Below are 13,426 nucleotides of genomic sequence, written 5' to 3' on the forward strand. Positions count from 1 at the left end.
CCACAAGGAAGTCTGAATAAACCCCCTGGACCAACTTCACCCACCAGGGGACAGACACCAGAAGCAAGATAGACTACAACCCTGCAATCCATGGAAAGGAGAGCTGGAACACAGAAAGCTAGACCAAATGAGACAACAGAGAAATATGTTGCAACCAAGGAACAAGATAAAAACCAATAAGGACAACTAAATGAAAAGGAGACAGGCAATCTACATGAAAAAAGAAGTCAGAGTAATGATAGTAAAGATGGTCCAAAATCTCAGAAAACGATGGAAGCACAGATCAAAAAAATACAAGAAATGTTTAACAAGGAGCTAGAAGGTTTAAAGAACAAATAAACAGAATTGAACAATAATAACTGAAATGAAAATACGCTAGAAGGAATCAATAGCAGAATAACTGAGGGAAAAGAGAGAATAAGTGAGCTGGAAATCACTGCCAGGGAACAGAAAAAAAAAAAAAAAGGATGAAAAGAAATGAGGACAGTGTCAGAGACCTCTGGGATAACATTAAGGGCACCAACATTCAAATTATAGGGGTCTCAGAAGAAGATGAAAAAAGAACTGAGTAAATATTTGAAGAGATTATAGATGATAACGTCCCTAACATAGGAAAGGAAATACTCACTCAAGTCCAGGAAGCACAGAGAGTACCATACAGGATGAACTCAAGGAGGAGCACACTAAGACACATATTAATCAAACTGACAAAAATTAAAGACAAGAAAAATATTAAAAGCAACAAGGGAAAAGCAACAATTATCATACAGGGAATTCCTGTAATGTTATCAGCAGATTTTTCTGCAGAAATTCTGCAAGCCAGAAGGGAGTGGCAAGACATAATTAAAGTGATGAAAGGAAAAACAACTAGAATTAAGAATACACTACCCAGAAAGGCACTCATTCAAATTCGATGGAGAAATCAAAATCTTTAAGACAAGCGAAAGCTAAGAGAATTCAGCACCACCAAACCAGCTTTACAACAAATGCTAATGGAACTTCTCCAGCTGGAAAAAGATCAGCAACTTAAAACAACATTCTACATATACAGGCAGCTATATCAAAACTTCAAGGAGACAGCAAACCCCCAAACTACAATAGATCCACATACAAAAATGAAAAAACAGCCCTAACTCGACCTTAAAGATGGTCATCAAATCACAAGAGAAGACAAGAAAAGAAGAAGGGAAGGGAAGAAAATGGCCCACAAAAACAAACACAAAAGAATTAAGAAAATGGAAATAGGAAAATACATATTGATAATTACCTTAAATATAAATGGATTAAATGCTCCAGCCAAAAGACATAGACTGACTGAATGGATTTAAAAAAAAAAGAAAAGACCCACATATATGCTGTCTACAAGAGACTGATTTTAGACCCAGGGACACATACAGATGGAAAGTGAGGGGTTGAAAAAAGGTATTCCATGCAAATGGAAATCAAAAGAAAGCTGGAGCAGCAATAGTCATATCAGACAAAATAGACTTTAAAATAAAGACTGATATAAGAGACAAAGAAGCACACTACATAACTTTCAAGGGATAATTCAAAGAAGATATGACAGGGCTTCCCTGGTGGTGCAGTGGTTGAAAGACCGCCTGCCGAAGCAGGGGACATGGGTTTGTGCCCTGGTCCAGGAAGATCCCACATGCCATGGAGCAGCTTGTCCCGTGAGCCATGGCTGCTGAGCCTGCGTGTCCAGAGCCTGTGCTCTGCAACGAGGGAGGCCACAACAGTGAGATACCCGCATACCACAAAAAAAAAAAAAAGAAGATATGACAATTGTAAATATATATGCACCCAACATAGGAGCACCTCAATATATAAGGGAAATGTTAACAGCCATAAAAGGGGGAACTGACAGTAACACAATAACAGTGGGGACTTTAATACCCAACTTACACTGTGGATAGATCATCCAGACAGAAAATTAATAAGGAATCACAAGCCTTAAATGACACATTAGACCAGATAGAGTTAATTGATATCTATAGGACATTCCATTGGAAAGCAGCAGAATAAACTTTCTTCTCAAGTGCACAAGCAACATTCTCCAGGATAGATCATATCTTGGGCCACAAATCAAGCATTAGTAAATTTAAGAAAATTGTAATCATATCAAGCAACTTTTCTGACCACAACGCTATGTGATTAGAAATCAATTACAGGGAAAAAAAATCTGCAAAATACACAAACACAAGGAGGCTAAACAATATGTTATTAAACAACCAATGTATCACTGAAGAAATCAAAGAGGAAATAAAAACATACCTAGAGATAAATGACAATAAAAACATGACAATCCAAAACCTATGGGATGCAGCAAAAGCAGTTCTAAAAGAAACTAGAGAAAGAAGAACAAACAAAATGTATAGTAGAAGGAAATAAATCATAAAGGTCAGAGCAGAAATAAATGAAATAGAGAAGAAAATAAGAACAAAGATCAATGAAATTAAAAGTTCTTTGAGGGCTTCCTTGGTGGCACAGTTGTTGAGAGTCCACCTGCCGATGCAGGGGACATGGGTTCATGCCCCAGTCCAGGAAGATCCCACATGCCACAGAGCAGCTAGGACCATGAGCCATGGCCGCTGAGCCTGTGCATCCAGAGTCTGTGCTCCACAATGGGAGAGGCCACAACAGTGAGAGGCCCGTGTACCACAAAAAAAAAAAAAAAAAAAAAAAAAAAGTTATTTGAGAAGATAAACAAAATTGATAAAACTTTGGCCAGACTCATCAAGAAAAAAAGGGAGAGGACTCAAATCAATAAAATTATAAATGAAAAGGCAGAAGTTACACAGACACCAGAGAAATACAAAGGACCATAACAGACTACTACAAGCAACTCTATGCCAATAAAATGGACAACCTAGAAAAAATGGACAAATTCTTAGAAAGGTACAATCTTCCATGACTGAACCAGAAAGAAATAGAAAATATGAACAGACAAATCACAGGTACTGAAAAAGAAACTGTGATTAAAAACCTTCCAACAAACAAAAGTTCAGGACCAGATGGATTCACATGTGAATTGCATCAAAAAAATTAGAGAAGAGTTAACACCTACCCTTCAAAACCTCTTCCAAAAATTAGCAGAAGAAGGAAAATTCCCAAACTCACTCTATGAGGCCACCATCACCCTGATACCAAAACCAGACAAATATATTACAAAAAAAGAAAATTACAGGCCAATATCACTGATAAACATAGATGAAAAAATCCTGAGAAAATACTAACAAACTAAATCCTACATACACCATGATCACATGGGATTTATATCAAGGATGCAAGGATTCTTCAGTATACGCAAGTCAATCAATGTGACTCACCACATCAATAAACTGAAGAATAAAAACAATATGACCATCTCAATAGATGCAGAAAAAGTTTTTGACAAAATTCAACACCCATTTATGATAAAAACTCTCCAGATAGTGGGCATAGAAGGAACCTACCTCAGGACTTCCCTGGTGGTCCAGTGGTTAAGATTTTGTTTCCCAATACATGGGGTGTGAGTTTGATCCCTGGTCAGGGAGCTAAGATCCCACATGCCTCTAGGCCAAGAAACCAAAACATAAAACAGAAGCAATATTGTAACAAATTCAATAAGACTTTAAAAATGGTCCACATCAAAAAACAAACAAACAAACAAACAAAAAACAGAAAAAACCTACCTCAACATAATAAAGGCCATATATGACAAAACCACAGCAAAGATCATTCTCAATGGTGAAAAACTGAAATATTCCCTCTAAGATCAGGAACAAGACAAGAATGTCCACTCTGTCCACTTATATTCAATATAATTTTGGAAGTTTTAGCCATGGCTATCAGAGAAGAGAAAGAAATAAAGGGAATCCAAATTGGAAAAGAAGAAGTAAAAGTGTCTCTGTTTGCAGATGACATGATACTATACACAGAAAATCCTAAAAATGCTACCAGAAAAAACTAGAGCTAATCAATGAATTTAGTAAAGTTGCAGGACTCAAAATTAATACACAGAAATCTGTTGCATATCCATACACTAACAATGAAAGATCAGAAAGAGAAATAAGGAAAAAATCTTATTTATTATTGCAACAAAAAGAATAAAATACCTAGGAATAAACCCACCTAGGGAGGCAAAAGGCATGTTCTCAGAAAACTATAAGATACTGGTGAAATAAATGAAAAATTACAGAGATGGGGAGATATACCATGTTCTTTGTTTGGAAGAATCAATACTGTGAAAATGACTATACTACCCAAAGTCATCTACAGATTCAATGCAATCCCTATCAATTTACCAGTGTTTTTTTTTCACAGAATTAGAACAAAAAGTTTTACAATTTGTGTAGAAACACAATGACCCTGAATAATCAAAGAAATCTTAAGAAAGAAAAATGGAGCTGGAGGAATCAGGCTCCCTGACTTCAGAGTATACTACAAAGCTACAGTACTCAAAATAATATGGCCTTGGCACAAAAAACAGAAATATAGATCAATGGGACAGGATAGAAATCCCAGAATTAAACCCATACACCTAAGTCACCTAAGCTATGATAAAGGAGGCAAAAATATACAATTGAGAATAGACAGACTCTTCAATAAGTGGTTCTGGGAAAACTGGACAGCTACATGTAAAAAATGAAATTAGAACGTTATCTAATACCATACACAAAAATAAACTCCAAATGCATTAAACACCTAAATGTAAGACCAGATACTGTACAACTCTTAGAGGAAAACATAGGCGAAACACTCTCTGACATAAATTGCAGCAAGATCTTTTTTGATCCACCTCTTAGAGAATGAACATAAAAACAAAAATAAACAAAGCAGACCTAATTAACCTTCAAAGCTTTTGCACAGTGAAGGAAACCATAAACCAAACCAAAGACAAACCAGAGAATGGGAGTAAACATTTGTAAATGAAGTGACTGACAAGGGATTAATCTCCAAAAATACAAACAGTTTATGTTGTTCAATATCTAAAAAACAACCCAATCAAAAAATGAGTGGAAGATCTAAATAAACATTTCTCCAAAGAAGACCTACAGATGGCCAACAAACACATGAAAATACTCTCAACATCACTAATTATTAGAGGAATGTAAATCAAAACTACAATGAAGTATCACCTCACACCAGTCAGAATTTCCATCATCAAAAAATGTAAAAACAATAAATGCTGGAGAGAGTGTGGAGAAAAGGGAACCCTCCTACACTTTAGTGAGAATGTAAATTGATGCAGTCACTATGGAGAAAAGTATGGAGGTCCCTTAAACAACTAAAAATAGAGATATCATATGATCTAACAACCACACTTCTGGGTATATACCCTGAGAAAATCATAATTCAAAAAGACACATGTACCCCAGTGTTCATTGCAGCACTATTTACAATAGCCAAGATTTGGAAACAACCTGTCAATCAAAAGATGAATGGGGCTTCCCTGGTGGTGCAGTGGTTGGGGTCCACCTGCTGATACAGGGGATGTGGGTTCATGCCCCGGTCTGGGAAGGTCCCACATGCCATGGAGCAGCTGGGCCCATGAGCCATGGCCGCTGGGCCTGTGTGTTCAGAGCCTGTGCTCCGCAATAGGAGAGGCCGCAACAGTGAGAGGCCCACGTACCGCAAAAAAAAAAAAAAAAAAGATGAATGGATGAAAAAGTAGTGGTATATATATATACAATGGAATATTACTCAGCCATAAAAAAAGAATGAAATAATGCCATTTGCAGTGCAAGGATGAATTTAGAAATTCATACTGAGTAAATTAAGTCAGACAGAGAAAGATAGATACATGATATTGCTTATATGTGGAATCTTAAAAAATTTATAAATGAACTCATTCACAAACCAGAAATAGAGTCACAGATGCAGAAAACAAATTTATGGTTACCAACGGGGAAAGAAGGGGGGAGGGATAAATTGAGATATTGGGATTGATATATACACACTACTATATATAAAATAGATAACAAATAAGAACCTACTTTACAGCACAGAGAACTCTACTCAATACTCAGTAATATCCTATATGGGAAAAGAATCTAAAAAAGAGTGGATATATGTATATGTATAACTGATTCACTTTGCTGTACAGCAGAAAGAAACACAACATTGTAAATCAACTATACTACAGTAAAAAGTAATTAAAAAACATATCTCTGCTCTTAAGCTATCAAATAATAAGGTAAATAGAATTCAACATAGTTCACACCTACTCAAATAAAGATAATGTTTGGCTTCCAGAAAGAATTACTATTTCAGCTGATATAAGAAGATGTTAAAGTCATACTCCCTATATTACATCATTTATCTTAATAATAAGCTACTCTTTTTGTTGAGAAGTGTGTGCACTGTTAAATTTTCCTTAAGTTTTTGCCACTAGATTTGTAAACTGGGTGACTTTCTGTTTAACTTGTCATTACATTGGACACCATGATTTTGTCTACCTAGATCTAAACTAAGATGTTTATATAAAATGGCATATTCACGTTTGTGGGACATTATTGATCAGTCTTTCAATCTGTAGTTTATAATCCTTAAATAAGACTTTCAGACTTGTATCATTCTAGTTATGTGATATTGATATTATGTCTACAACTGACTAAAATCCAGAGTTCATTGTTGCCATGGCAGGTAAACATGTACAAACTGGTTTCTCCTGTGTGACTAAAATGGCAACAGCAGTCATATTTATGATCCTCAGTAGTCTTGGGTTCTCTCGCTAGACTTGACAGCCCTTTATGGATGTCTGTCCTAATAAAATAAAGAATTCTTAATCATCTGCCACACCAGACCCAGGTAAGAGATAACAAATCTGGAAATAATCAAAGTTCTTTTGCTTCAAGTATTAAAAGTTTTGATCCTGGTTGGTAGTGAATTCCTTTTTGTCAATTGCAAATTAGATAATTTGGTAATTAAACCACTGGTTCATCTGTTTGTTTAACCACAATACACAGAAAGTTTTGTGACCTTTCTTTGTGTCAGTTTGGCTCTGCTACAGTGCCCAGATATTTATCAAACACTAATGTAGGTGTAACTATAAAGAGTTTTTTTTTTGCATATGTGATTAAAGTCTATAATCAGCTTCAAATTAGGGAGATTGTTGGCAGCATCTCTTTGTCAACCATAAGACATCCTGATGAAATCATGTTTTCTGCCTGCATTGCCCATAGTCCATCTTCTTGTTTTTTACCTACCCTGTCATCAAGAACTACGATATAAATATACTTGTTTATCCATGATATTCTAGTTTATCCAGGAATAATAGCAGACTTAGTTTCTTTATTAAATTCAAGAGGTGGAGAGGCTAAATTACAGGAGGAACTGAAGTTGTTCAATATTAATATAAATATGACCTCTATGTATAGTCAGTCAAGATAATGAGAAAAAGTTGGGGTTTTTTTGTTGTTTGTTTGTTTTTAAAAATCTTTATTGAATCTGTTACACTATTGCTTCTGCTTTATATTGGTTCCTTGGCCTCGAGTCATGTGGGATCCCAGCTCCCCAATCAGGGACTGAACCTGCACCCCCTGCATTGGATGGTGAAGTCCCAACCACTGGACCATGAGGGAAGTCCCGGAAAAGTTGTTTTAAGCAAAGTTAAGAGAAGGAAAATACAAGGCTGGAACAAGGGCTAGGTACTTAGATGGTACTGCTGTTTTTCTTATATTAAGACATATTTCTCTGAGGAAAAATGGCACTTGACTTTATCTCTTTGAAAAGAACAACTCAGGCATAAGTTAAACAAAAATAGGTGTTATGAAGACAAATAACCAATAAAGTTCCAAGAATAAAAATCTTAATTTTAATATACAGTTTTGCATTTAAGATTCATATTAATTATTCCCTGACATGAAAACATGCAATAGAATAGGAAAACCTAACGTACAACCAGATTTTATCAAAGGAACCAAATTGATTTCTCTATTTATTTTGAGGAAATTTTTTAAATTTTTATTAAAATTAACATTTTTGGTTTCAACAATCTTAAAAATTTTGCATAATTAGAATTTAAGAAATAAAAATACTTTTTTTCAATTCAGAATTAAGTACATAAATGCACACACATAAACAAACACCCTAATTCTTATTTAACATTATATTAGTAATCTGCACAGCTGGAAGCTGCATATATAATTAGATGGGCCACAAATATAATGTGCTTCTTCAAAGTCAGAAAATTTATGAAGGAGTGAGATATGAGTGCAATGAAATGTGTTATATTGATATTGCTGAATATTTACTCTTTAGGAAGATAAAAACACTGAATGCAAGTTTCAGACAATGTAGAGGTACAGATATAGATGTAGATATACATATACATATACATATATATAGAGAAAGAGAGACTTAATAGATTGTAAGTAACAGTCAACACTATAATATTTTATATTCATTCAAGCAGAGGTAAGTATAAATTTAATCACACAGCTGAAAATACCCAGTTTCTAAATATTAAATGAAAATAACAAAATATGCTTTTGCTTTATCCTCTTTCAGAACTTTCAAGTACAGTTCAAGAAAACATGGGGAAGTTATGCCATATCAGTAGGAACATATTTAGAATTTATAGAGCAGTGGATGCCTGAGAAAAAGCTCCTGTATCTCTCCCCTTACAGTCTCCAGGCTTAGCTGTGAGGGTTGTGTGTCTGTGTGTGCCCACATTCACATTCATGTGTGGTGGGAGCTCGGGTGGGTATTAAAGAAGCTACAGGTAAATTTGGAAATCTCTGAGTGGAAGGACTGCTATGGGCTATCAAGGATGCAGGGAAATAGAAGTATATTATATCACTTCTTACTTATCAGGAAAGAAAGGGGTCATAAAAATGCTGAGATGATTGTTGCAGAGCAAGATTACCCAAGGGTGACAAGAATGATGAATGACACAGGGTCATTGTGATCAGAGATTGTACTTGGACCAGCAACTTCACCTTTAGTCGTTCACAAATAACAAATGCCCATGATGAGCTACGCACATCTACATGTCGTCATGTGGTTGATGTATCCTATTTAACTAGAGTTCTATTTATTAATTTTTTATACCAGGCAGCAGAAAGGGAATAAAAGAGCATGTGTAAATCCACCTTCTTCTTAAAATCATTGGCTCAGAAATAATACACATTATTTCAACTTAAATCTATCAATAATAAGCAAGAACTATTATTTGCTCACATCTAAATTATAAGACAGAAGCTATGTTCTCAAAAAGAAATAAAAAGCATGAATTTTGGTGATGAGTTGGAGGCTTTATAGCAAATGTCTGTTGGATTTAGAGGTATCAATCTCATTAAAGCTTTTTTAAAGGAGTGATAGGAGTGAGATTGGAGTGGATTGATAAATGGAAGAAAATAAAATCAAGGGAGTATGTATAGATGACCTTCCAAATCTGTGTGTGAAGAGAAGCAGAGTGCAGTAAGTCCCCTACATAAGAATGAGCTCTATTCTGAGAGCGTGTTTGTAAGTCCAATTTGTTCTTAAGTCAAACAAAGTTAGCCTAGGTACCCAACTAATGGTCAGCTATATAGTACTGTACTGTAATAGGTTTGTAATATTTTCCACACAAATAATACATAAAAAACAAACACACAAAACATAAGGAAAACATTTTTAATCTTACAGTACAGTACCTTGAAAAGTACAGTAGTACAGTACAACAGCTGGCATATAGGGGCTGGCATTGAGTGAACAGGCAAGAAGATTTACTGACTGGAGGTGGGAGAGGTGGTGGGAGATGGTAGAGCTGAAACATCCTCAGCAATAGGAGACGGAGGGCAGGCTGCAATTTCACTCGCACCTGACATTGATGAAACACATGTTCACATCTTTGAAAGTTCACAACTTGAAGGTTCACATGTAGGGACTTACTGTATAACTAGTGGTTGGCAAGGAATGTGAAGCTGAGGTTTAATATATTTTTTCATTATCATCTCCATTATCAGTAATATTACTATTCTCAATTTTAGGTTTTAGGGAAAACTTCCTGAAAATGCATAAAAGTTGTAATAATATACAGGGAAAAAATTGAGAATATAAGAAAGAAAAAATATATTAACATTAGAAAATGCCTGAGAAAGAAGGGTATGGAGACACATATGAAGAAACATTTTATCCATTTAAAAGAATATGTGTAAGTTACTCATGCCATTTGAAGAAGTCAATGTATTCTTCTACTTAAATGCATTATCAAAAATTGTACCAACAGCATTGCAGAGGAAAAATGGTGACAGATGTATTTAATTTTATGTTTTTGATCATCGGTAAGTTTTTTCCCTTTTTTTAATCTGTTAGTTATGGACTAAAGTCATTGAAGAGTGAGAAAGTAGGAAACATATGACATAGTAGATATGGGGAAAGAGAGGTTTGAAGAATGGGTGGGGTTGGGGAATTTTAAGGTATATTTCTGAGAAATGTGGTTGAGTGAAAAAAAAATGTAGACTAATTTTTCAGTGTTTAGTGCTTATTGTCTTGAGTTTATATAAAACTGATATATCCTTTTACATGGCTTTCCCCAAGAATAGGTAACAGTTGAGTCTAGGCACAGACAAATAAATTACTTAGTTAAACTTGGGTTGGGTTTACACAAGATTGGTGTAATAACATGTTAGAGAAGCAAACAGAATCTAAGGTAATATTGAAAGTACTGTGAAAACTGGTATAGATAAGACATGAAAAAAAGAGAGAGCTCACTAATGGGACTATTTACTCCTGTCAATGATAAAAAATCTAATGATTATTTTGGTTTTTCAATATTGAGCTGCATGAACTGTTTGTATATTTTGGAGATTAATCTTTTGTCTGTTGCTTTGTTTGCAAATATTTTCTCTGATTCTGAGGGTTGTCTTTTTTTCTTGTTTATGATTTCCTTTGCTGTGCAAAAGCTTTTAAGTTTAAATAGGTCCCACTTATTTATTTTTGTTTTTATTTCCATTACTCTAGGAGGTGGGTCAAAAAGGATCTTGCTGTGATTTATGTCATAAAGTGTTCTGCCTATGTTTTCCTCTAAGAGTTTTATAGTGTCTGGACTTACATTTAGGTCTTTAATCCATTTGGAGTTTATTTTTGTTAATCAATTCTGAGTTTATTTTTGTGTATGTTGTTAGGGAGTGTTTTAATTTCATTCTTTTACATGTAGCTGAAGACCTAAATAGACATTTCTCCAAAGACAAACAGATGGCCAACATACACATGAAAAGTTGCTCAACATCACTAATTATTAGAGAAATGCAAATCAAAACTACAGTGAAGCATCACCTCACACCAGTCAGAATGACCATCATCAAAAAATCTACAAACAATAAATGCTGGAGAGGGTGTGGAAAAAAGGGAACCCTCCTGCATTGTTGGTGGGAATGTAAATTGATACAGCCATTATGGAGGTTCCTTAAAAGTCTAAAAATAGGACTACCCTATGACCCAGTAATTCCACTACTGGGCATATACCCAGAGAAAACCATAATTCAAAAGGAAACATACACCGCAATGTTCACAGCAACACTACAATAGCCAGGATGTGGAAGCAACCTAAATGTCCATCAACAGAGGAATGGATGAAGAAGATGTGGTGCATATATACAATGGAATATTACTCAGCCATAAAAAGGAATGAAATTGGGTCATCTGTAGAGATGTGGATGGAAATAGAGACTGATATACAGAGTGAAGTAAGTCCGAAAGAGAAAAAACAATATTGTATATTAATACATATACATGGAATTTGAAAAAATAATGGTATAGACGATCTTATTTCCAGAGCAGAAATAGAGACACAGACATAGAGGAAATATGCATGGATACCAAGGAGAAAAGGGGGGAAACATGAATTGGGAGATTAGGAATGACATATATATGTTATTGATACTATGTATAAAATAGATAACTAATGAGAACCTACATATAACACAGGGAACTCTACTCAGTGCTCTGTGGTGACCTAAATGGGAAGGAAATCCAAAAAAAAAGGGGGTACATGTATACATATAGATGATTCACTTTGCTGCACAGTAGAAACTAACACAATATTGTAAAGCAACTATACTCCAATAAAAATTAAAAAATAAAAGCCTAATGAGATTTAGTTGTGGCCATAATGGAATTAGTTGAATAAGCAATCTAAAAGGAGTGAAAGTAGTGAAGGAATGAAACACTTGAGTTATTGGATTTACAATGAAACAATTATGAATTCTGATGATGTTAAAATCCATGTTTGTTTGTTTTTTCAGAAAGGGGAGTGGTAGATGTGTAATGAAAGGGAAGAGAACAAGGAAAGAGTTGGTCAAGGAACTGAGAGTCTATGATGTTGTTTTTTTCTTGATGATGACCAAGATTAGACAGAGTGCAAAACTGTATCAAATTATAAATTTTTAAATATTTTTTTGGAAATCAGCAGTAAAAGTTATTGATATGTGGGGAAAAAAAGTATACATGAATGATATGGATGCTATCCCAAAGACAGAGTTGTTGGTTTGCTCGATATTTTTACAGGAAGATAAAGGGATGAATTTTTTAAAGGAGCAGTGAACAACAGAAACTGTGACCCAATCTCTCTCCACACTGAGTTGTGAGAAAAAAATCACCAACTCAAGAAAATATCAAGAAAAGTAGTGCCTTCTGAATAGGGCCAAAATTTCTTTTCAGTTAGTAGAAGCATGTAGAAATAGTGAGCTTGGTAAATTTGAGGTAACAGTTGTGGAAGTCACACTAAAAAGATATGAGAGATAAGGACATTTTAATATTTTCATATATTTATACCATATTAAGCCCTTATTACCTATTTGTACAAGTTGGGCAAACTTTTATCTTTGTTGATTCAAAAGAACTGTGAATACTCTAAGGGTCAAAATCTTTAACACTTCTCAGTACTGAAATGAAGACACATACAAGTACCATCTGTTCAATATTTTGTTGATATTTAGTATATTATTGAGTATAATATTTAATATATTATTTAGTATAATTGTTGAGTATTTAGTATGTTAAGAAAACACTAATCGATTCCACTAGTCTGAATAAGGAAACATTCCCCTACACAATATAGGTGGGTAGAAATACTGCCAACAGAAGAATCTGCATTGAATTTTCAAAATACTTTTGAAAACGTGATAGATTAAACATTGTGACACTGATACATATTCTTATGGATGATGATTCAGCTTTATTTTAAATAAAAAGTAATAAATGTTACAGAATATTTGATTTAGTAAAGTGGATTCCTAATGATTCAACAAAAATTATCTTCTAATTTTATTTAAATTTTCTAGATATGGAAACAATGATGGTTATTTGTTTGAAGAGGCCTTTTTTGTTTAGAAATGAGCAATGACAACCCCACAGGGTCACAGAGAAGCTTTTACCAGTAACAGCCTTTAGGCCACAGTTTGCAATCAGTGAATATTTATATTAGCAATTGCACCAGACAGCAATTATCTTATCACAG

This window comes from Mesoplodon bidens (genome assembly GCF_964165515.1).
Source record: "Mesoplodon bidens genome assembly, chromosome: 17".
Lineage (NCBI taxonomy): Eukaryota > Metazoa > Chordata > Mammalia > Artiodactyla > Ziphiidae > Mesoplodon > Mesoplodon bidens.